Genomic DNA, 27126 nt, shown 5'->3' with positions numbered 1-27126 from the left:
CAGTGTGGGATGGTAGCTCTCTGTGATTTTGACTTGCATTTCCCTGATTCAACCTCATACGTGAACTCCCTCCAGGAATTATGTACGGCTGAAGAGAGCCACCTCCCTTAAGGTAACTCGCATCCAAGACTGGTCAGTGAGGGAAACAGAGGCTTGGCCCCCTGTCTCCTTGTGACAGCTGACAGTTCCCCAGGGCCATCTCCGCTGCAGGGGTTGGCTGAGGCCCCCGGACAGAGGGGCCTGGCGAGCTGCAGTCCCTGGGGTCGTGCAGAGTCGGACAGGACTGACTAACACTTTCACTTTTGCTGTTGTTGCTGCAAACGCATCACAGCCCTGGTCCGGCTGCCGTGTCTCCCTCGTAGGCGCTGACCCTAAGGCACTCCCATTGAGCCACATGCACGTGAATTTCAGCCTCAGAGCCTGTTTCTCAGTGAATATGATAAAAGAAGTTTCCTCACTTACTCTTAGTTCTATGATAGCTTCTGATGGTCAAATGATATTGTTTTACCTCCCTCAGGATCATGATTTCTATTGCTCACTATCAGAGCTAGAATCTAAAACCTCCAGACTTGTTTTCTGAAGAAAGCAGACAATAAGAGCCCCGAGGGTAGTGCCCACAGCATTCATATTCCCTACAGAGGTAAGGAGCCTGGGAGACCACCCCCGCACTTCCTGAAAGGCTTCCTGAGGGTTTTCTGTGTTCTAGAAGCTGCTGAGCACGTTTGTTCTCCCAGTTGCTCTATTAGCATTCACTTTAGTATCCTCTTATTTCTTGTTTATTTAGTTTTGACTGGAGTGTAGCGGATTTAGAATGTTGGGCTGGTTTCTGCTGCACCACGCAGCGCTCCAGTTACACATGTACACGCCCTCTTCTCCACGTTCTTTTCCGTATGGTCTGTAACAGGGTATTGAGGAGAGCTCCCTGTGTTACACAGGAGGGTCCTGTTGTTTTTCCTACATGTCACAGTTTGCATCTGATAACTCCAAATTCCCCCTCCTTCTCTGCTTTTATGCCTGATAAAAGCCAAGGCTTAGAGATGGGGAGCGACTTCCTGCAGGATGGCAAGCTGGAGGCGAGTCACCGTCTTCTCCTGAGTGGGGAGTGGGTTGAGAACACCCGCCTTGTCATCTCTCCCTGTGAGTCCCCGGCGCCTAACTCAGTACCTGGCACGCATTCGCAGCAGGTGTTCGGCACGTCTTCCTGGATGGACGGATGGTTGAACATTCGAGGCCAGGGCTTTATGATTTTACCGGGCACTTTTATCATGCCAGTTGTTTTCCATATTTTAACGCACATCATCTCTTCAAAATTCACACTAAATCTGTGAGAGGTGCATTAATTTTTTTTTTTCATTTTCCAAATGGTGAAACCGAAGTTCAGATACACAGGAACTAAGGGGTAGAACAGGAATCTAAGCCACTCTGTTGGCTCTGCATGCCTCTTATTGTGTCTTGACCTTCCCGCCGTCTCCTGTTTCTCAGATGAGGAAACTGAGGTACCGAAGGTTTAAGAGGCTCCATGCAAGACATGCTGCCCGAGAGTGGGCCCGGATTTTCCGTCTCCCAACCCTCAACATCAAGTAGACTCCTGCCCAGCACACTCAGAATTCATAGGACTCCAGATGCCTTTTCCAAACAGGTTGGCAAAATGTCACGTTCACTTAGGTGGCAAAACTCCTCACCAGATATAAAACTGAAAATGTAGGCCACTTCCCCATGTGATTGCGTTTCATAACTCAGAGCTAAAAATAACTCTGGGCTCACTTGGCCTGTTTATAACATATTAAAAACTCATATTCAAATTTACTCGCCTCTTGGATTAATGTCAAGATGATGGCTTTCCAGGTTTCTCTCTCTCTCCCTCTCTATCTCCCCCAGCAGGAAGTGGATTAGCCTTGTCCACATTATTTCCCACATGAATTACTGAGTGCTTATTTTCAAGGATGAATTTCATGACCTATCTCTTTGCTGTACCTGCAGAATCCAGTTTGGAAGGCAGGACAGAAGTCGCTCCAGGGCCAGAGGTATTCTTTTTTTAATTTTTAAAATTTAACTTTTATTTTACACTGGAGTATAGTTCATTCTTTTTCATATTCTTTCCCATTATGGTTTTTCATAGGATATTGACTATAGTGCCCCATGCTATACAGTAGACCCTTATGGTTTATTCATTCTGCATATGACCATTTGCATCTGGTAACTGCAAACTCCTGGTTCTATGCCCTCCAGGGAAGATCCCCTGGAGGAGGTCATGGCAACCCGCTCCAGTATTCTTGCCTGGAGAATCCCATGGACAAAGAGGAGACCAGTGGGTTACCGGACTCCACAGCGTAAGCCATACTGGTCCATAGGCTTGCAGAGAGTAGGACATGACTGCAGTGACTTTGCACGCATAACTGATTTACAGCGTTGTGTTCCTTTCAGATGTACAGCTAACTGATCCCGTTATACACATGCATATATCCGTTCCTTTTCAGATTCTTTTCCCACATTGGTTACTACTGAGCATTGAGTATAGTTCCGAGCTATACAGTAGATCCTTGTTGATTATATATTTTATATTAATGTATAGTAGCGTGTGCCTGTTAATCCTAACCCAACCTCTTAATTTATCCTTCCCCCAGACATTTCCCCTTTGGTAACCACGAATTTATTTTCAAAGTCTGGGAGTCTGTTTCTGTTTTCTAAATAATTTCATTTGTATCATTTTTTAAGATTTTACATATCATTTTAATATTTTACATATCATATGCTATTTGTCTTTCTCTTACCTTACATAGTATAATAAACTCTAGGTCCCTCCATGATGCTGCCAATGGTGTTACTCATTCTTTTTAATGACTGAGTAATATTCCATTGTGTGTTAGGGGCCACATAACTTCTTTATCCATTCATCTGTTGATAGACATTTAGTTTGCTTCCATGTCTTGGCTATTGTAAATAGAACTGCAATGAACACTGGGGTGCATATATCTTTTCAAATATGGCTTTCTTTGGAGAAGGGCTGTACATTCTTGAGCCAGGAATGAAACTGTTGTCTTAATTTCCTTGTCACTGAAATAGAGACAAAAGAATACCTCCTATTTCCTGGGATTATAGTGAGGATTAAGCTACAACAAAAAATTCATGGCCGATGTTTAGCTCAGTTCCCAACACACACGCACACACACATACACACAGGGTGAACAGATAGAACTACTGAAAACAAAGATCAGCAAAACAAAAACGTCCCACCACTGAGCATGATCCCCTGGGCTTCCCCGGCGGCTCAGATGATAAAGTCCTCCTACAATACAGGAGAACTGGGTTCCACTTGTCTCAATTTGCCTGGAATTTTCCGGATTTAGTAGAAAGACTCCAGCCCTGGGAAACCTCTCTGTCCTGGGAAAATTGGAACAGGTGGTTGGTAACTTGCTTCCCCATCAATAAAACAAACAAAAGGTTCTGAGTTATTCATTTATGCATGAAGCCTTTATTGATAACTAAAACATTCAGACACTTTGATGGCATTTGAAAAGTAAACATGACAAAAAAATGAGTTCTTACAAAATGCTCAGCATAATGAGAGAGAATCATGAATTATATATGGCAAATTATATACGGTTCTTCTGAAAGTTGGCATGAAATGTTCAAAGAATATAACTCCGAAATAAATTGCTCCCAGGGGATACTTTGAATGAATTTCATGGATTGCACACTTCTGTCTAATAAAGACTTTTTTCCTCCGAACACTAATGCTATGCAGAAGTTAATAGGTTTACATAGGAAAAAGCTTTTCCATGAGGAGATGAGTTAAACAGCTTTGACTGCAGTCCTTTCAGCATCTTTATTAGGCTGATGGGCATTTGAACTCTAGGAGGGGGATGTTTGAAATATTGTTTCCAAACTTTAAAAATTTTGACAACACTGGATTGTTTTTAGGCTTTATGGACCGATACCAGCATTCCACAGGGCTCTGACGAAAAAGACCATCTAGGTGTTATCTGGCACTGAACATACAGAACCCAGACTGGGGAGAAAAATGCAAACCCCAGCTCCTCATAAACAGTTCTATCTGTGGTCCTTAGCCTTTTCTGGTTCATGAACCTCCTTTCAGAATCTGATGAATACTTAAATGCACAGAGGACAAAGGACTCAAATTAGCACGTTGAACTTTGCAGGGCATACTGGAGAGATGCTATGTCTCCTGAGGAATTGAAAAATCTTATTTTCTAATATAGAATTTGGGGCCTTCAAATCCACAGGGATGGAAAAATTCTGCAAAGGCTGAAATAAATTCTGACCCAAGACAGAAATACTGGCATAGATAAGCATGACGTATAGTATGCAATGCTCAAAAGCAGTACTTAGACACATAAGTCATTATTTATATATATATTGAATGCTTGCTATAACATGTATCATCTTCTTTAATCAAGAGGTAGCTTATCATGACAGTTTAGATTGTGGCTTCTAAAATTAAATATATTATAAGATATCGTATATTACTCTCTATATCATATATGCACTCCACATGCTTTTTTTATTCCCATTCTCTCCTCCAACCCACAGACCCTTTGGAGTCACTTGTAATGTCAATGTTATTAATATAAGAAGCCTTGGTCTTTACCACTTAGAAATAAATCACTTCCAAAACCACTCAACTCATATCTAATTGTAAGAAAGCCAAGAAATAAAATTTCATCTGAAGGTGCATAAAATGAAACCAGGATTAGTGTTGGATGAGAATAAAGTTGGAGTAGCTGTCATTTGCTAGATTTTACTCATAGTCAGATTATGACTTCAGAATACAAGGGGCACTGTAGACCCAGAAGCATATTTGCAATACTTGTTTTTCTTGTTCTGATTAACTTCATTCTAGGTTCATCCATGTCTCTACAAGTGACCCTATTTTGTTCCTTTTTATGGCTGAGTAATATTCCATTTTACACATGTACCACATATTCTTCATCCATTCATCTTGATGGACATTTAGATTGTTTCCATGTCCTGGCTGTGGTAAATGGGGGTGGACTGGGAGATCAGGATTTACATACATACACTAGCATGTGTTAACTAGGTCATTAGTGGGAGCCTGCCGTATAGTCAGGGAGCTCAGCTTGGTGCTGAGGGTGACCGGGAGCGGTGGGGTGGCGGGTTGGGAGGGAGGTCTAAGAGGGGATATGTGTGTACATATGACCGATTCCTTTTGTTGTACAGTGGAAACTAACATAACATTGTAAAGCAACCACACCCTAATTTAAAAAAAGGATCTTTATTGATACAGCCAAAGAGAAAAAAAGAAGGAAAAATCCCACAGGACAGATGGAAATAATGTCTGAGGCCTTTGTGACTGATTCTATGCCCCATTCCATGTTTATTTTCCTGCTCTCTGATGTCCATATCAGCTGCTTCCAAGATTGTTAATAGCCTCTTTTTCTTTATTTTTGAGAGCAGATGGGTATACTAGAGAAGAAGTAACAACTCATACGGCCATGAATTTCCTTAGTAAGTTCCCTAAGTACCTGGTCCCCACAGGCAAGGTTTTAATTAAAATGTTCAGTACATGAGGCATGGAGCTGTGGATGGATCCCAGAAGAACTGGTTCCTGAGAGCTTCATGTCCAGATAATCCCCTTCAAGACATCAGTCACCAGACCCTTAAATCCCAATCTGGCTTCATTCAAACTCACTAGAGTGAGAGCAACCTGGTGCCCAGGACAACCTTGTTCACCTGATTTTATCACAGGAGGTCTTGAGGGAGGGTGTCAGAGCTGGAGGCCTTTACCTTCGCAGTGACGTTGCTGTGGCACCTCAGTCAGGATGACCTTGGACGGCACTGATAACTAGAGGAATCTTTTAGAGAGATTGAGTGATTTACTAAGCTTTTCACATCTTTTGTTTTATTTCATCCTCAAAGCACTCTGTAAAACATCAAGAGTGGTTATTAGTAACTCCTTTAAAAAGTTTTAGAAAGTGAAGCTAAGTGATATTAAGGAGTTTATTCTGTTCCCATCTGAAGTAAGAAATCTAGAATTGAAAACTTTTGAGGTTTGACACGCAGTGCAAGGGATCCAAGTATGGTCCCCACGTGCAATCAAGTGGATGAAATAATTCAGAAGGTGCAAATTTACGGTTATACCATAAATGTCATGGAGGTGAAATCTACAGCATGGTGACTATAGTCAATAATCTTGTATGGCATATTTGAAAGCTGCTAAGAGAGTAGATCTTAAAAGTCCTCATCACAAGAAAAAAAACTGTAACTATGTATGGGAATGGATGTTAACTAGACTTAGTGTGGTGATCATTTTGCAATACATACAAATATCAAGTCATTGAAACTAACATATTTTTATATGCCAATTATACTTCATAAAAGAGAATTTAGATCTCAGCACAAAGAGGAAGCCATAGCCTGCTTCTCCTATTATCATTTGACTTCATCTTGTAAGGATGTTGGTGGTTATGTGTTCTGACCAGAGAAGGAAAAACTATTAACAGTAGAAAAGGCATTCAGATTACATCTTCCGGTAGTTTTAGGAAACGTTGATGTTACTTAGTGTAACTTGGGGCTTCCCTGGTCGCTCAGATGGTAAAGAATCTGCCTGCAATGTGTGAGACCTGAGTTGGATCCCTGGGTTGGGAAGATCCCTTGGAGGAGGGCATGGCAACCCACTCCAGTATTCTTGCCTGGAGAATTCCCATGGACAGAGGAGCCTGGTGGGCTGCAGTCCATGAGGTCGCAGAGAGTCGTACACGGCTGAGCGACTCAGCATAGCACACAGCAGAGCGTGACTTAAGGGGTAGCAGCAGCCATCGAGTTTCTTTCTTTTTAACAAATTAGAAAACACGTGTTTTATATCATCACATTTTGAAACCCAAATATATGTATTCAGTCCAATATATTTCAGCTCAAAAGCTTTTATCTTTGCCTAAAATTGTTGATCTTTAACACTCAAATTAATCACTAACACAGCTGGGTTTCAGTCTGCCTCTTGCTTTCTATTCACCCCATCTGTTTTTTTTTTTGTTTTGTTTCATTTTTTCCTACCTTTTGAAATAAGATTATCTCACAGTAAGGAGTTAACTAATTTTGCTTTTTTGTCTCCTATTATTGCAACTTTCATCCTTCACTTATTAAGTTGTACATGAATATTTTTATTTTTCTTCACCAAGAAAGGAGAGTGTAACATTTTGATTCTGATTGCTTCCCATCCCTTTATGCCTTAATGGTCATATATTTTAACTTTAAATATATTTAAAACTTTAGAATATTTTTTCAACATTATTTTAAAAGTCAATATATTTATTTTTATTATTCATGCTAACTCCAGAGCCTATTCTAATCTCCTGTATTTTCATTTTGGAGCTTTTTTTTTAAATTTTGGCTTGGAAGAACCTCCTCTAGTGTATCTTTCAGTATAGATCTGCCAGCAACTGAACTCTTAATCTGTTGTCTGAAAGGTTTCGATTTTGTTTCATTTTGAAAGATACAATATTTGATTACAAAATTCTAGGTTGTGACTTATCCTTTTTACTTTTAAAGGCATCACTCCATGTGTAACTGAGTCACTTTGCTGTGCAGTAGAAATGAACACAACATTGAAAACCAACTAGACTTCAATAAAATAAATAAAAAATGAAGATGCCCCTCCACTCAGTTCTGCCCTCCAGGAGTCTCTGTGTCCTGCAGTTCTGTGGAAACTGTAATCACATCCTGCTGGCCTCAAAGTCAGGTGCCCTGGAGACTCCCAGTGCCTTGGCTGGGTTCCCAGGCTGACGTGGGGCCAAGAAACTTCACAACAGTGCGTGCGCTTCTTTGGTACCATTGTTCTCCAGCTTGTGACTTCCCACCAGTGGGTATGGGACTGGTTTTATTGCAGCTGTCCCCCTCACACCATGTCATCGTGGCCCCTGTTTGTCCTTGGGTGACGGGCAGCTTTTCTTGGCGGGCTCCAGTATCTCACTGTCGATGGTTGTTCAACAGCGAGCTGCAGGTTGGTGCTCTGGCAGGAGAAGATGAGCGCACATCCTTCTACCCCATCATCTTAATCTCGTCTAAGTCACCCCACTCAATTCTGAACTTACTATTTATTTTGGTAGATCAGCTGTCTGTCTCACTGTATGTTATACTATAGTGTGCGCTTTGCTCAGTAGCTCAGCTGTGTCCAACTCTCGACCCCACGGGCTGTAGCCTGACAGGCCCCTCTGTTCATGGAATTTTCCAGGCAATAATACTGGAGTGGGTTGCCATTCCCTACTCCAGTGGAACTTCCCAGCCCAGGGATCTCACTCACATCTCTTGAGTCTCCTGCAACGTCTGGTGGGTTCTTTACCACTTCAGCCACCCGGGAAGCCCCTTTACTCTCTTTCTCTCTCTCTCTCTCTCTCTATATATATATATATATAATTACACACACACACAGCATACTATTAGTGAAATTAACACCACAGTCTTTGTAAATTTTAATAGTAACTACTTATACATCACTGAACATGATCATCATTTGTAGCATAATAATTCCATGCATGTGTTATATTCCAATTTTATCTGTGAGCTTCTGTATTTCTTGGGAAAAAAAGAGTTTAATACACATGTTCTCAAGGGATATTTGTGAGTTAATGAAAGAATAAGAACAATCATAATAAAATTTTTGAGTGATTATCGCTTTAGGCATTATGGTTATACTATATATATACACACACATCTATTTATATATATATATATATATATAATCTCCTTCCAACTATATTATGATGTGATGATATCTATAGCACTATCATGCTAATCTTATTTCAAGGACTTGCTAAAGGTTTCCTAAGTACAATATGGTATTTAAATCCAGATACATCTGTCTGCACATTATATGTTCATATCTCCCACACTATATAGACACTGGTAAAAACATGAACTTAGAGGAAAGAAAGATTTCAAAGCATTTCCAGTAATAAGAGCAGCCTCTGTTTCTATCAGGAGAAGTAGAAAGAACAGAAGCATTAATAGTGTAAGATAATGGTGAATGATGCTTGCAGAAGCGGAAGCCCTGGTGTATGAGAATTCCATCCACTCACGCTTCAGTGCAGTAGATGTGTGCTCTGTGCTAAGTCACTGCAGTCCTGTCCGACTCTGTGATCCTTTTCACTGTAGTCCACCAGACTCCTCTGTCCACGGGATTCTCCAGGCAGGAATACTGGGGTGGGTTGCCATTTCCTACTCCAGGGGATCTTCCCGACCCAGGGATTGAACCTAGCATCTCTTACACCTCCTGCATTGGCAGGCGGTTCTTTATCACTAGTGCCACCTGGGAATTTATAGTAGATTTTAACTACTAAAAAAAATAACAAATAATAACAACAAAATAATAACAAAAAATAACAAATAATAGAAAGTATATATACATTCTAGGAATTACTCCTCTGTGGCTTTTTAACTTGTAGGCTGTAAGGAATAATTTTTAAATATGATGGCTTCTTCTCAAGAAAGAGGTTATTACTTGACTTATAATAATGCAGGTGCTCAAACTGACTGGAATAAAAGATACTCCAGTCTGACACTAATAACAAATCCCAATGGTTTGATTTATGCTGGACAAGATTTGACAAGTTATTTGTGTTACCAGTTGTCCATGCTGGCCCTATGATTCAGTCATTCCTCTGGATATGTGTTTGGGAGGAGGTGTTTGTTTGGGTTCATTCAAGATTTTGTTCTAGAAAGAAAGATTGTGTTCTAGAAAGAACACAAGGAAGAGGTCTTGCTTGCTATACTGCACTTACTTGGTTACTTAGATTCTGCCAACTTGGACAATTTGAGGCCTTACCATAACTCTTCATGTTGTTTGAGCCAATCATTGTTACCACCTCTATTCATCTTTTTTTATTTTTTATTTATTTATTTATTTATTTATTTAAATATTTATTCATTTATTTGGCTGCACCAGGTCTTAGTTGCAGCATGTGGGATCTAGTTCCCTGACCAGGGATTGAACCTGGGCCCCCTGCATTGGGAGCTCAGAGTCTTAACCACTGGGTCAGCAGGGAAGTCCCTATTCATCTTTTTTTAAAAAATAAATATTTTGAAAATAAAAATTTTCAATAAAATTATTGAAAAGTGAAAGTCGCTCAGTCATGTGACTGTTTGCAACCCCATGGACTGGGGGTTCCAGGCTCCTCTGTCCATGGGAGTCTCCAGATTCTCCAGAGGAGAATACTGGAGTGGGTCGCCATTTCCTTCTTCAGGGGATCATCCTGACCCAGGAATCGAACCCGTGTCTCCTGCATTGTAGGCAGATTCGTTACTGTCTGAGCCACCAGGGAAACCATTCATTCTTTTTTAAAAATTACTATTGAAGGATAGCTGATTTTATGGGCTTCCTAGGTGGTGCATTCCAGTCCCCTATGATGAAAAGAACATCATTTTTTGGTGTTAGTTCTAGAAGGTCTTGTAGGTCATCATGGAACCATTCAACTTCAGCTTCTTCAGCATTCCTGGTCAGGGCATAGACTTGGGTTACTGTGAAATTGAATGGTTTGCCTTGGAAATGAACAAAGATCATTCTGTCATTTTTGAGACTGCACCCAAGTACTGCATTCCAGATTCTTTTGTTGACTATGATGGCTACTCTATTTCTTCTAAGGGATTCCTGCTCGCAGTAGTAGATATAATGGTCATCTGAGTTAAATTCACCCATTTCCGTCCATTTTAGTTCACTGATTCCTAAAATGTTGATGCTCACTCTTGCCATCACCTGTTTGACCACTTCCAATTTACCTTGATTCATGGACTTAACATTCCAGGTTCCTACGTAATACTGTTTTTTACAGCATTGGACTTTACTAAGACGTGAAGTGATACCTGGAGTAACAGGCAAGTTTGACCTTGGAGTAGAGTGAAGCAGGGCAAAGGCTAACAGTTTTGCCAAGAGAACTCACTGGTCATAGCAAACACCCTCTTCCAACAACACAAGAGAAGACTCTATACATGGACATCACCAGATGGTCAACACCAAAATCAGACTGATTATATTCTTTGCAGCCAAAGATGGAGAAGCTCTATACAGTCAGCAAAAACAAGACTGGGAGCTGACTGTGGCTCACATCATGAATTCCTTATTGCCAAATTCAGACTGAAATTGAAGAAAGTAGGGAAAACCACTAGACCATTCAGGTATGACCTAAATCAAATCCCTTATGGCTATACAATGGAAGTGACAAATATTCAAGGGATTAGATTTGATACACAGAGTGCCTGAAGAACTATGGATGGAGGTTCATGACATTGTACAGGAGGCAGTGATCAAGACCATCCCCAAGAAAAAACGCAAAAAGGCAAAATGGTTGTCTGAGGAGGCATTACAAATAGCTGAGAAAAGAAGAGAAGCTAAAGGCAAAGGAGAAAAGGGAAGATATACCCATTTGAATGCAGAGTTCCAAAGAATAGCAAAGAGAGATAAGAAAACCTTCCTCAGTAATCAATGCAAAGATATAGAGGAAAACAATAGAATGGGAAAGACTAGAGAGTTCTTCAAGAAAATTAGAGATACCAAGGGAACATTTCACACAAAGATGGGCTCAAGGACCTAACAGAAGCAGAAGCTATAAAGAAGAGGTGGCAAGAATACATAAAAGAACTGTACAAAAAAGATCTTCATGACCCAGATAATCATAATCGTGTGATCACTCACCTAGAGCCAGACATCCTGGAATGTGAAGTCAAATGGACCTTAGGAAGCATCACAACAAAGCTAGTGGAGGTGATGGAATTCCAGTTGAGCTATTTCAAATCCTAAAAGATAATGCTGTGAAAATGCTGCACTCAATATGCCAGCAAATCTGGAAAACTCAGTGGCCACAGGACTGGAAAAGGTCAGTTTTAATCCCTAAGAAAGGCAATGCCAAAGAACGCTCAAACTACCGCACAATTGCACTCATCTCACACACTAGCAAAGTAATGCTCAAAATTCTCCAAGCCAGGCTTCAGCAGTACGTGAACCGCGAGCTTCCAGATGTTCAAACTGGATTTAGAAAAGACAGAGGAACCAGAGATCAAATTGCCAACATCCGCTGGATCATCAAAAAAGCAAGAGAGTTCCAGAAAAACATCTACTTATGTTTTATTGATTATGCCAATGCCTTTGACTGTGTGGATCTCAATAAACTGTGGAAAATTCTTAAAAGATGGGAATACCAGACCACCTTACCTGCCTTCTGAGAGGTGCCTGTATGCAGGTCAAGAAGCAACAGTTAGAACCGGACATGGGACAATGGACTGGTTCCAGTTTGGGGAAGGAGTACATCAAGGCTGTGTATTGTCACCCTGCTTATCTAACTTACATGCAGAGTACATCATGAGAAATGCTGGGCTGGAGGAAGCACAAGCTGGAATCAAGGTTGCTGGGAGAAATATCAATAACCTCAGATATGCAGGTGACACCACCCTTATGGCAGAAAGGGAAGGAGTACATCAAGGCTGTGTATTGTCACCCTGCTTATCTAACTTACATGCAGAGTACATCATGAGAAATGCTGGGCTGGAGGAAGCACAAGCTGGAATCAAGGTTGCTGGGAGAAATATCAATAACCTCAGATATGCAGGTGACACCACCCTTATGGCAGAAAGGGAAGAAGAACTAAAGAGCCTCTTGATGTAAGTGAAAGAGGGGAGTGAAAAAGTTGGCTTAAAGCTCAACATTCAGAAAACTAAGATCATGGCATCCGGTCCCATCACTTCATGACAAATTGATGGAGAAGCAATGGAAACAGTGATAGACTTCATTTTCTCGGGCTCCAAAATCACTGCAGATGGTGACTGCAGCCATGAAATTAAAAGACACTTATTCCTTGGAAGGAAAGTTATGGCCAACCTAGACAGCATATTAAAAAGCAGAGACATTACTTTGCCAACCAAGGTCTGTCTTGTCAAGGCTCTGGTTTTTCCAGTGGTCAGGTATGGATGTGAGAGTTGAACCATAAATTATTATAGTTAAACTCAAGTTCATCCCTACTCCTTGTCATTCTCCTTTGGTAACCATGAATTTGCTTTTTCTATTTCTGTGAGTCTGTCTCTGCTTTGTAAGTAAGTCCATTTGTATAATTTCTTTTAGATCCACATATAAGTGATATCATATGATATTTGTCTTTATCAAACTTACTTCACTTAGTATGATAATATCTAGGTCTACCCACATTGTTATATTCTTCCTTTTAGTATTGAGTGAGGTGTTAATTCATTAACTGTCCTGAGAAAAATTCTACTGTGAAAAAAATGTTGCCCCCCAAAATTGATTCTGACCAGTCAATTAAAAGTAAGATTTTTTTTATTGCTCACTCTCATAGGAGCACCTTGTTCTTTTATAATTTTATATCCTAATTTATTAGTGAACTCATTTCATTTTTGTCTTCTCCAATAAACTTTAGCACATGAGACTAAGAACAAGTTTGCTTTGCATGGATATGTACATCCAGAGCCAGGAGTATGGCTAAACTCCTTTGGGACCAATAAGTAGTTGAATGAATGAATAATTCTTATCAACGGTACAAATATTTCAAATGAATTAAAGAATGCAATAATTTCTATAATCCATTTGGCTTAGAGGCAACCCTCTCCTCCAATCCCCTCATGCTTAGATGTAAAGATGTAACTTAATGTTAGAGTTATCTAGGAGAATTAATGCAAGTTACGGTAACACACTCATGGTCTCCCAGAAACAAGCAGAGCTGGATTCCTGTGGACACATCCATCACTTGTTCTCCAGCGCTGTGAGAAAGGGACCTGTTTTTGGTCTCGAGGGGAATTTGTCCCCTGGGAGCTCCACGGCTGTTACTGTTTCGGTCTTCAAGTTCTCTGATGACTCTGTTTGGCCTTATGTTATAGGTCACAGGCCTTGTCTTATAGCTAGCCCCTTATATTGTAGGTAACAGACCGAGGGCTAGAGCCCATCCATTCGTTCAACTGATTGTTGTCCTTGACAGTTGTAGGTGTCTATTGCCTTCCATGGTCTTCTGTCAAAATGAGATTTACTGGGAGCCTGCGGTAATGAATAGGGCAGATAGCTGCAAATAATCAGGACTTTGGTTATGATTATGATGAGTGCCCCTTTTCAGGACATTACAGGAGTCTCTCGGTCTTTCAGGAAGGATGTTGTTTGAGGGCTGCCTTTCTAATATTTCCATTATATAGATGAATATATAGTGACTTAAAGCAAGTAAGTGACTTATCTGAGAAGACTGATTAGCTGCTCTTAGCATACAATTCATGTTAGCTGCTTCCCTGGCATTAAATATTTTTTTGTCAATATCTCTTTGTTCTGGAGAACTTTTCCCTTTTGGTCAAACACTAAAGAACATCGCAGTAAAGTGTTTCTTATCTTTTATGGATTGAATTTCTGATTTGAAACTCACATGTGAAAGTGCTGAATTTTCCTGTTCATTGTTCAGGGAACCAGGTAAGCCTCCAATCAAATCTATGATCTGTATGAATTTTCAGGGGCAGCAGTAACCAGGAAAATACATCAAGACACCTTTTTCCCTCTTGATTTATTCACAACTGAATACTGAATGCTTTGAATGTCATTATGTGTCTGTGATTTTTCAAAAGAGATTGTGTCACACACATCAAAGAAATTCGTAAGCAGGATATGTATTTACTTTTGTAAAAAAATAAAATGAACAAGAGGGTCTTGAGTCCTTGCTTTGCCATGCATGAGCTTCTAGAACTTGGACAAGTTGTTGAAGCTTAATTGCTTTTTGTTTTCTCTTTTGGAGTATCAAAATATTAGCTACATTGGCTGATTCTAAAATCTTTGAGAGTATCAAATTGTGTCTCAATGGAAAATTTATTATAATCTGGAGAGCACATAACTTCATTCATTAAAAAGAATAAGAACAGAGAGAAATAAACAAGGGGGACCCATATTAAGAGAACAATTATAAAAGGAAAGAAAAGGTATAAAGATCACACCAGAATGAACAATTTATAGGAATGGGAGGACATGGACTCCAGTTATCAGTTTTTAAAAACTATTTATTTATTTATTTATTTTTATTTATTTGACTGTGCCAGGTCTCGGTTGTGGCATATAAAAGGATCTTCCTTGCAGAATGTGGGATCTAGTTTCCTGGTCAGGGTTTGAACGCAGGCCCCCTGCACTGGGGGTGTGGAGTCCTAGCTGGTGGACCACCAGGGAAGTCCCTGTCAGCTCAGTTATCATTCTGAAACTTTGCTGGCATTGGGCATCTGGAATGATTAACTAGTGGATACATTGGCTGGTGAAAGCGTTAGTCGCTAAGTCATGTCCGACTCTTTGAGACCCCATGGACTGTAGCCCGCCAGGTTCCCCTGTCCAGGGGATTCTCCAGGGGTGACTACTGGAGTGGGTTGCCTTTCCTGAACTAGAGTGTAAATGAGACCATGGTATGATCCCCCTGGCTGAGGGACAAAAGTAATGCTCTCTGCTTGGCAATAAAGAATAAGCTATCCCACAGTGATGACCATTTTGTGTATCTTTCTTGGTCTTCTGTACTTCCTGATCAGGGAATAGGTTTCTAATTTCATTGTATACCTTACAATTAGCACACAACCTGATATACTGTAAGTGCTTACTTAGTACTGGAAGAGAAAATGAATGCTGGACAGATTACTGAACAAATTCCAGCCCGTTATGGAGCCTACTAATTGATATTATGGCAAACTTATGTTACTTTTAAATGTAGAGGTGTTTTTTTCATTTTTTTCTTTTGGAGAGAAGGGAGAGGAATTCAACTATAAACCTGTATGGATATAGCTCTTGTCACTCAGTTAGGATTCAGAAATATACTGTGTTAGCCAAGTTCCCACTAGCAAGTTGTATTCTTGATTCCAAAGACCATGCTTTTTATTTCCCCACATTGCTTATGAAATCAGTAAGTCAGTCATTCATGAGTAGGTTGATATAATGAGTAACTTTTTTGTGCCCAGGGCTGTGGTAGAGAATTTGGGTTATATATACAATATTAGGAGAATATTTCTTAGTGATTGAGAACTCAGGCTCTGATTCAAAATGATGTGCGTTCAAATACCAGCTCTGCAATTTACTAGTTTTAAGGACTTCAGTCTGTAACTCCTTGTGAGTAAGCTTCAGTTTCCCATATATTAAATGGAGATAATATCTCACACAGTGAGGTAATAAATCAATGGGGGTAGAGCATGTATGTGGTGCCCTGAAAATAGAAAGTGCTCAGTAATTTCTAACTATCATAGTTTAATTCATTACTTAGGTCTACTTATACAGTATTGGGATATGAAGCTTAAATTAAGATAAAGAAATTATTATGAGTAACAAAATGATCAACAGCACTTCACAGGTTGTAACCGAAAAACAGTGTCTAGTGAGGGTGCAAGAGTGCTCAGTTGCTCAGTCATGTCCCGCTCTTTGCAAACCCAGGGACTACAGCACGTTAGGCCTCTCGGTCCTTCACCGTCTCCTGGAGTCTGCTCAAACTCATGTCCATTGAGATGATGATGCCATCCAATCATCTCATCCTGTTTCCCCCTTCTCCTACCCTCAGTCTTTCCCAGCAACAGTGTCTTTTCCAATGAATTGGCTCTTTTTTTTCCCTTTCTCTTTTTCAGCCATGCTGTGTTGAATGTGAAATATTAGTTCCCTGACTAAGGATCGAACTTGCCTCCCCCTGCATTGAAAGCATGGAGTCTTAACCACTGACTTGCCAGGGAAGTCCTATAACAAATCTCACATTTGACAGATTTTTCTGATAATTTTGTATGTCTCTTTCCATCTCAGAACTTTAGTTTCAATCATTTATGAGGATAGAAGATTGGGTTATAGTATCTTCAAAATTCTTAAAGGTAGAGCATTTCATATTTATACCAATATTTAAAAATTACCTTTTGTTGTTATGCCTAGGTTAACACAGAAAATTCTGATATAAGGCAATCTTGGGCATCATGAGAGTTCTAAGTTCAGATACTAACCAGCCTTTCTTTTTTCATTGATATAGGCTGTTCGCATACTGCACAAATGCTTCCCCCAGAGAACAGTACGTTCGTGACTGAGTTCATTCTTGCCGGGATAACTGATGACCCACAACTGCAGATCCCACTCTTTCTCGTGTTCGCGCTCATCTACCTCCTCACTCTGGTTGGGAACCTGGGGGTGGTCACGCTGATCCTGCTGGACTCTCGTCTCCACACCCCCATGTACCTCTTCCTCAGCCACCTCTCTCTGATGGACTTCGGTTACTCCACAGTCGTCACTCCCAAAGTGATGGCAGGATTCCTCGTCGGAGACAAGGTCATTTCCTACAATGCTTGTGCCGCTCAGTTGTATTTTTTTGCTGTCTTTCTGATTGTAGAAACTTTTCTCTTGGCCTCAATGGCCCATGACCGTCATGCAGCGGTGTGTAAACCACTCCATTACACCACCATCATGACACCAAGGGTGTGTGCCTGGATGGTCGTAGGCTGCTATGTCTTTGGTTTTCTGGAGGCCTCTGTGCACACTTGGAATGCATTCAGTCTCTCTTTCTGCAGATCCAATGTGATTGATCACTTTTTCTGTGATGCTACTCCCGTCCTGGCTCTCTCATGTTCAGACAGCAACAGAAGCGAGATGGTGTTTTTTATTTTGGCAGGATTCAATATCATCTTTACTATCATGGTCATCCTGGTCTCTTACCTGTTTATCTTTGTCGCCATTCTGAGGGTGCGCTCATCAGGACATCAGAAGGCCTTTTCCACCTGTGCTTCCCACCTCACTTCCATCTCCATCTTCTATGGGGCAGGCGCCTTCATGTACCTACAGCCCGGCTCCCGCCATTCCATGGACACAGACAAAATGGCGTCTGTGTGCTACGCCGTGGTCATCCCCATGCTGAATCCGCTGATCTATAGCCTGAGGAACAGAGAGGTCAAGAGTGCCTTAACAAAGGCTGTGGGGAAAGCAAAGTCTTCTCTAAGATACATATTTTAATTATAAAGAAACAAATAAGATGGTTTGATATAGTTCAGTCAAGCTAGGGAAAGTATTGACTTGCTAGGCTAACGATTATGTAAAATTTTGACATACCTTCTCAAGTTCTTTTTAAATCTGTGAAGCAAATGTGTGGACAAAGTGAGATCTCATGAAAAATAACTTTGGAAGCGTCAACCATGAACCTATAATTTATATTTTTAAGATTTCTTTTGAAATACATTTTATTGTATATTTGTTTCCATGATCATCCACATTCATATGCACATTTATGTTCACATGCCTATTTAAGTACATATGCCTATTTAAGCCTATATGCATTTTATTCATGCAAATCACATGCAACTCATATAATTCATGGATATACAAACAATTGAGTTCAAGAGACAAACTAGACTTGTCTAGTCTTATAGTATAATTGGAAAAATGTTTTTGGTGTCTGATAATACATTCTTAAATGTAAACCTATATATTTTTAAATAGAAATGATCATTTGCTCTGTGATATTAATTTTATTTTTAGAAACATTTTACTTGAAAATAAAATCATTTCATTTTAATATTTGTGCCAAACATCCTCATTCTGAGTGCTTTTGTTTGTTTTATTCTTTTTTTCAGTGATAATAAGCATCATTACATGAGCGCCTTTTTAAAACAATTTGATTTCTTTACGGCTGCTGGGTCTTTGTTGCTTCACGCTGGCTCTCTGTAGTTGCAGGGAGCGGGGACCACTCTTCACTGCCAGCACAGGCTTCTCACTGTGGTGGCTTCTCTTGTTTTGAAGCACAGGCTCTAGGAGTGTAGGCTTCAGTAGCTTCGGCTCGGGGACTCCAGGATACCGGCTCAGTAGTTGTGACTCATGGGCTTAGTTGCTCCCAAGCATGTGGGGTCTTCCCAGACCAGGGATGGAGCCTGGGCCCCTGCACTGGCAAGTGGACATTTAGCCACTAGACCAGCAGGGATGTCACCAGATGAGAATCTCTATTCAGCTCCATATCCATCTTTACTGACTCGTTACCCAGAGTAACATCTTCATGTGATAACTTTAATGAAAAAAGGATAGCGGCATATAAGACAAGGGAAACTAAAGAAAACATATTTTAATTCACTGAAATTAAAAAAAAAAAAAACAACAGCATTAGTTTTACAGTAAGACTTGACTCTTTGTCTTCAGATGCCCAGCCCAGGACACATTTTATGCTCCTTCCTTCCTGTGTAGTGTCAGGTCTTCAACTGATCGATCCATTCAGGCTCAAATTACAGGTTCAGCTGACCGATACTTACCACACTCCAAGAATAATGTAGGGTGACTTTTAACTTTGGGTATATCAGAACACTAAGACTCATTCAGAGATCTGATAGATATCTTTTACAAAGAAAACAGTATCTAATTAATTGAATCTAAAAAGGATTTCTTTGAATTATCAATTCACTATATACTGGTTTTTCTATGAATATTTCTTTCTAGGTTAAGTGATTTGGAACACATGTGTAATAGAAAGCATATGAAAATGTATATTTATTTCAAACCCTGGACTCATATATGGGAAGCCTTTAGTACACCACTTTTTCATGTGATGTCTGAAATCACATCGAGGGCTCCTGTGGTTTGACTTGAAGGGTCAGTACGTCCCATTATGGAGTGACAAAGATAATTAAGTGTATATCCTTCAAAACCAAGGCAAAAATGTAGGAACAGATTTTCTCTCCTGATAGGGAGGGGATATCTCGTTTTTGGAGAAAAGGATCTGACTTCTTCATTTTCTGTGAGTTTTCCTTGTAAAATGTGAAAACCTCCTTGGAGCTGTTAAGTGTGAAGAATCATTTTTGCTACATAATTTGCAGATCCCAGTGGAAAAACCAAAATGTCGAGCACTTTGTTAAAGATGTATGATAATTTTAAGTTGGCCAGAGCAGAGTGTTAAACCCAGAGCAGAGCCTTCTAAGCATAAAGTCCGAGTGACGAACGGGATTTATGCTCATGACGCCAGCCCCGAAGAGTCCTCCTCATCTTAGATAAAATCTTTAAAAAATTCCCAAACCATTAATGTTTAAAATTAAGTTATTCTCCACATTTTATGCCATCATGAAAAGGCAAATTAAAGCAACAATGGAAGACTGCTGCACATCTTTTAGAATGGCCATGTGCAGAACTCAGAATCACCAAGTGCCACGAAGGTTGTGGAGCAACAGGGCCTCTCACTCATTGCCGACAGGAAGGCAGGCTGCTGCAGCCTCTTTGGTAGACAGTTTGCCAGCTTCTTACAAAACGAAACACACTCTTACTACATAATCTAGCACTTGTTCTACTTGGTATTTACCCAGAGGAAGTGAAAACTTATGCCCAGGCAAAAGCTAGCTCAAGGATATTTATAGCATCTTCATTCATTACTGCCAAAATTTGGATGCATATAATATGTCCTTCAATAAATGAATGGACTAATAAGCTGTGTAATCCAAACAATAGAATGCTATTCAATATTAAAAAGAAATGAGCTATCAAGTGGTGAAAAGACATGGAGGAAACAAATTCATACCTCTAAATGAATGACACCAGTCTGAAAAGACTATCAACTATGTGACTTTGTTATATGACATCCTGGAAAAGGTAAAGTGTTGTAGACTGTAAAACAGACAAGTGCTTGTTAGGAGTCAGGGCTTTGGAAAGGATGAGTAGATGGAGCACAAAGGATTTTTAGTGCAGTAAAAGTATTCAGTGTAATATGATAATGATGGATAATATCATTATCTAGTCAAAGCTATGGTTTTTCCAGTAGTCATGTGTGGATGTGAGAGTTGGACCATAAAGAAATTAAATGCTGAAGAACTGATGCTTTTGAACTGTGGTGTTGGAGAAGACTCTTGAGAGTCCCTTGGACTGCAAGGAGATCCAACTAGTCCATCCTAAAGGAAATCAGTCCTGAATATTCATTGGAAGGACTGGTGTTGAAGCTGAAACTCCAGTACTTTGGCCACCTGATGCGAAGAACTGACTCATTTGAAAAGACCCTGAAGCTGGGGAAAATTGAGAGCAGGAGGAAAAGGGGATGGCAGAGGGTGAGATGGTTGGATGGCATCACCGACTTGATAGACATGAGTTAGAGCAAGTTCTGGGAACTGGTGATGGACAGGGAGGCCTGGCATGCTGCAGTCCATGGGGTTGCAAAGAGTCGGACACGACTGAGAGACTGAACTGAGCTGAATTTCATTATATATTTGTCCAAATCCATAGAATATGGAACACTAAGAGTGAACCCTAATGTAAACTATTAACTTCATATAGTTATGATGTGCCAATGTATGTTTACCCTTGGAAACATATTTCTCACTTCTTGTTTGTTTTCTCTATACTTCAGGCTCCCTTGCAATCATATTGATAAAATTCGAATTGACACTAACTTTTTGGATTGTGGCAGAGAACAAATACATGCTTGTTTTGAAAGTTTTCCTCCTACACACAAAGAAATTTCCTTGCAAAATGATAGGAGTGTATAGTGATTATCTACAATGCATTTTTATCGCACTCTCTCCTTCCATCTGCAGAAACCTCTGGAGTCACTTGTGGAAGATGTCAGTATTACTAAGTGTAAGAATGAGAGGGCATGGTCTCTCTTTACCACTTAGAAATGAATTTTTTGAAAACTACTTAACTCATATATGATTGTAAGAAAAGCAAGAAATAAAATTTCATTAGAAGGTGTGCAATATGCATAAAAGGGAAGTAAGATTAGTGTTGGGTGAATAAAGTAAAGTAGGAATGCTTGTGATTTGCTAGATTTTACTTCTAGATGTATTATGGCTTCCAAATTCAAAGGGCACAATAGACACAGAAGGATATTTGCTTCCAAAAGGAAAAGAAAAAAATCCCACAGCACTGATGGAAGTAATGCTGTCTGAAGCCTTTGTGACTGGTTCAGTGTCCCAGCCTGTGTTTTCCTTCCTGCTCTGATGTCCACATCAGCTGCTTCCAAGAGTGTTAATAACCTCTTTTTCTTTATTTTTGGGAACAGATGGGTTTATTGGAGAAGAAATAGCAACTCATACACCCGTGACTTTCCTTAGGAAGTTTCCTAAGTATTTGGTCCCCATAGGAAAGGTTTTAATTAAAATATTCAGTACATGAGGCATGGAGCTGTGGATAGATCCCAGGAGGACTTGTTCCTGAGAGCTTCATGTCAGAGTAATGCCCTTCAAGACATCTGTCGTCAGACTCTTCGATACAAATCTGGTTTCATTCAGTCTCATTATAGTGCAAAGAACCTGGTGTCCAGGGCAACCTTGTTCACTTAATTTTATTACAAGGGGGTGTCAGTGCTTGAGGTCTTTTTCTTCACAGTAACATTGTTGTGATTCTTCAGTAAACATGACCTTGGATGGCATTCTCTGATAACAAGAGGCATCTTTTATATAGACTGAGTGATATGCTAAGCATTTCACATCTTTTGTTTTATTTCATCCTCACAGCACTCTGTAAAATATCAAGGGTGGTTATTAGTAATTTTGTTAAAAAGTTTCAGAAAGTGAGGCTAAGTGATGTAAAGGAATTCATTTTATTCCCATCTGAAACAAGAAATCTAGAATTTTGAGGTTTGACATGTAGCGCCAAGGAATCCAATTATGGTCCAAAAAGACATAATGAAATGGGTGAGATAATTCAGAAGAAACAAACTTACAATGAATGTCATGCAATGAATGTCATGGAGGTAAAATCTACAGCATGGTGACTATAGTTAACAGTCAATAGACTATTGTCAATAAGCTTGTATTGCATATTTGAAAGTCGCTCAGAGAGTGGCATGGCAAATAGATGGGGAAACAGTCACAGACTTTATTTTTCTGGGCTCCAAAATCACTGCAGATGGTGACTGCAGCCATGAAATTAAAAGACGCTTGCTCCTTGGAAGAAAAGTTATGACCAACCTAGAAGCATATTAAAAAGCAGAGGTCCATCTTGTCAAGGCTATGGTTTTTCCAGCAGTCATGTATGGAGGTGAGAGTTAGATTATAAAGAAAGCTGAGCACCGAAAAATTGATGCTTTTGAACTATGGTGTTGGTGAAGACTCTTGAGAGTCCCTTGGACTGCAAGGAGATCCAACCAGTCCATCCTAAAGGAGATCAGTCCGGGGTGTTCATTGGAAGGACTGATGCTGAAGCTGAAACTCCAGTACTTTGGCCACCTGATGCTAAGAACTGACTCATTTGAAAAGACCCTGATGCTGGGAAAGATTGAAGGCAGGAGGAGAAGGGGCCGACAGAGGATGAGATGGTTGGATGGCATCACTGACTCAACAGACATGAGTTTGAGTAAACTCCTGGAGTTGGTGATGGACAGGGAAGCCTGGCGTGCTGCAGTCCATGGGGTCACAAAGAGTCGGACACGACTGAGTGACTGAACTGAACTGAACTGAACTGAACTGAAGAGAATAGATCTTCAAATTACTACCACAAGGACAACAAGTTGTGACTATGTGTGGGGATGCATGTTAACTAGATTAGTGTGGTGATCATTTTGTAATGCATGCAAATATTGAGTCACTGGGTTGTACACCTGAAACTACCTTATTGTTGTATGCCAAGTGTACCTCAGAAATAAAGATAATTTAGATCTCAGCACAAAGAGGAAGCCATTACCTACTTCTCTCACTTACTTATCATCTGACTTTGTCTTTTAAGGATGTTAGTGGTTGCAATCCTGGGACTAGAGGAGGAAAAATTAGTAGAAAAATACATCTTAGGGCAGCTTTAGGAAATGTCGATGTTAGTGTAACTTAAGGAGTAGCAGAAACTAGTCCTTTTTGTTTTTTAGCAGTTAGAAATAAGTGTTTTATATTGTCACAGTTGAAACCCAAATATATGTTTCAGCTCAATATATTTCAGTTCAAAGAGCTTTTATCTTTTTAAAATTGTTGAATTTTAACACTCAAAGTGATCACTGATACAGCTGGGTTTCAATCTGCCTCTTGTTTTCTATTCATCCCATCTGTTCTGTTTCATTTTTCCTTCCTTTTATGAATAAGGTTAACTCACAGTAAGTAATTGACTAACTTTGCTTTCCTATCCCCTATTATTGTAGCTTCCACCTTTCATTTATTAAGTTATATGTTAATATTTTTTATTTTTTCTCACTATTAAGAACAGTGTAACATTTTGATTCTTATTGTTTCCCACTCCTTTTTGCTTTTATTGTCATATATTTTAACTTCAAATATAACTAAACTTTTGAAGATATTTTCAACATCATTTTCAAAAGTTATCTTTTTTTTTGCATTATTCACATATTAGTCTTTCCAGAGACTATTCTAATTTCCTGTACTTTCAGGTTGGAACTTTTTTATTTGCTTGGAAGAACTCCTTTAGAGCATCTTTCAGTACAGACCTGTAGTCAACTGCACCTGTCAATCTGTTGTCTGAAAGATTTTGATTTTGTTTCATTTTTGAAACATATGATAGCTGATTATAAAATTCTAGATTGTGAATGACTTATCCTTTCTGCATTTAAAGGCATCACTCCATGTATAACTGAGCCACTTTGCTGGACAGCAGGAATTAACACAACATTGTAAACCGACTACACATCAACACTAAAATTAAAAAATTAAACAATCACTTCACTCAATTCTGAAGTTATTATTTATTTTGATAAATCAGCAGTCAGTCTCTATACATTATAGCATAATAGTATATATTGTACTATATATATATACTATGCTATCAGTGAAATTAACATTACAGTCATTGTAAATTACAAGAGTAACTGACTGACATTTTATTTACCATAATCATCACTTATTAGTAGTAACATAACTATGTGCACATTTTATATTCCAATTTTAAATGTAATTTGCAGTATTTCTTGAATAAAATAGTTTAATACACATGCTCTCAAGGAATGTTTGTGAGTTAATAAAAGAATAACAGTACTCATAATAAAAATTTTGAGTGATTATCCCTTTAGGCATTGTTGCTATACTATCTGTATCTATATTTATCTCTGTATCTATATAAACTCTTTCCAACTATAGTATGATGTGATGATGTCTACAGTACCATCACTCCGATCTTATTTCAAGTACTTGCCAAAGCTTTCATAAGTACAACATAGAGACTCTTGTATTTAAATCTGGACATGTCTGTGTGCACATTATATCTCCAAATCTCCCACACTATATAGATACTGGTAAATGCATGAACTTAGAAGAAAGCAAGATTCTAAGGCATTTCCAGTAACAAGAGTAGCAGTTGTTTCTACCAGGACAAGTGAAAAAGTAAAACCCAAACATCAGTAGTGTAAGATGATGAATGACACATACAGAGTCTGAACGCCTTGGCATATGAGAACTCCATTCAGTCATGCCTCAGTATAGTGGATATTAACCACTCACAAATCACAAAGTATATAGCTTCTAGGAATTACTCCACTGGGGCTTTTAAAACTCAGAGGCTATAAGGAATACTTTTTAGATATGATGGGTTCTTCTTGAGAAATGTTAATATGGCTTGCAATAATGCACATTTCCAAATTAGTGAGAACAAAATGTACTCTAATCTAAACCTGTTTCTTCTTGACCTGCAATCAGGTTTTGCAGGAAACAGGTAAAGTGGACTGGTATTCTTATCTCTTTAAGAATTTTCCACAGTTTGTTGTGATCTGCACAGTCGAAGACTTTAGCATACTCAATGAAACAGAAGCAGATGTTTTTCTGGAATTCCCTTGCTTTCTATGTGATTCAGCAAATGTTGGCAATTTGATCTCTAGTTCCTACGCCTTCTCTAAATCCTGCTTGTACCTCCTGAAGTTCTTGGTTCACATACTGCTGAAGTCTAACTGAAAGAGTTTTAAGCATTACTTTGCTAGCATGTGAAATGAGTGTAATCGTATGGTAGTTTGAACATTTTTTGGCATTGCCCTTCTTTGGGATTGGAATGAAAACTGACCTTCTCCAGTCCTGTGACCACTGCTGAGTTTTCCAAATTTGCTGACATGCTGAGTGCAGCACTTTAACAGCATCATCTTTTAGGATTTGAAATAGCTCAACTGGAATTCCTTCACCTCCATTAGCTTTGTTTGCAGTAACACATCCTAAGGCCCACTTGACTTCACACTCCAGGTTGTCTAGTTCTAGGTGAGTGACCACACCCTCATGATTATCTGAGTCATTAAGACCTTTTTTGTACAATTCTTCTGTGTATTCTTGCCTCCTTTTCTTAATCTCTTCTGCTTCTGTTAGGTCTTTGCCATTTCTGTCCTTTATTATGACCATCCTTGCATGAAATTTTCCTTTTGTATCTCTAATTTTCTTGAAGACATCTATAGTCTTTCCCATTATATTGTTTTCCTCTATCTCTTTGCATTGTTCACTTAAGGGGACTTTTTTTATCTTTCCTTGGTATTCTCTGGAACTTGGCATTTTTTAGGTATATCTTTCCTTTTTTCCTTTGCCTTTCACTTCTCTTATTTTCTCAGCTATTTGTAAAGCCTCCTCAGACAACCACTTTGCCTTCTTCCATTTCTTTATCTTTAGGATGGTTTTGGTCACTGCACCTTGTACAATGTTACAGACCTCCACCCACAGTTCTTCAGATATTCCGTCTGTGAGATCTAATCCCTTGAATCTATGCATCACCTTAACTGTATAATCATAAAGGATTGATTTAGGTCATAGCTGAATTACCTAGTCGTTTTCCCTACTTTCTTCAATTTAAGCCTGAATTTTGCAATAAGGAGCTCATGACCTGCTACTGTCAGCTCCAGGTCTTGCTTTTGCTGACTGTATAGAGCTTTTCCATCTTCAAGCTGCAAAGAATATAATCAATCTGATTTCGGTATTAACCATCTGGTTATGTCCATGTGCAGAGTCATCTCTTGTGTTGTTGGAAGAGTGTGTTTGCTATAACCAGTATGTTTTCTATGAAGATTTTTTGTGGTCACCCAGCTTATTTAACTTATATGCAGAGTACATCATGCGAAATCCTGGACTGGATGTATCACAAGCTGGGATCTAGATTGTAGGAGAAATATCAACCTCAGATGTGCAGATGACACCACCCTCATGGTAGAAAGCAAAGAAGAACTAAAGAGCCTCTGGATGAGCATGAAAGAGGAGAGTGAAAAAGCTGGCTTAAAACTCAACGTTAAAAAAACTAAGATCATGGCAGTCGGTTCCATCACTTCATGGTAAATA

The 27126-nt window shown here is 39.4% G+C and overlaps 1 pseudogene; it reads left to right on the top strand.

Annotated features, from left to right (window-relative positions):
* Positions 1-16770: 16770 nt before the first annotated feature.
* LOC122701129 lies at positions 16771-18362 on the top strand (annotated as a pseudogene).
* The last annotated feature ends 8764 nt before the right edge of the window (positions 18363-27126 follow it).

This window comes from Cervus elaphus, chromosome 1 (assembly GCF_910594005.1).
Source record: "Cervus elaphus chromosome 1, mCerEla1.1, whole genome shotgun sequence".
NCBI classification, from domain to species: domain Eukaryota; kingdom Metazoa; phylum Chordata; class Mammalia; order Artiodactyla; family Cervidae; genus Cervus; species Cervus elaphus.
The sequence above is the reverse complement of the archived record's forward strand: the minus strand, read 5'-3'. Positions and strand labels throughout refer to the sequence as shown.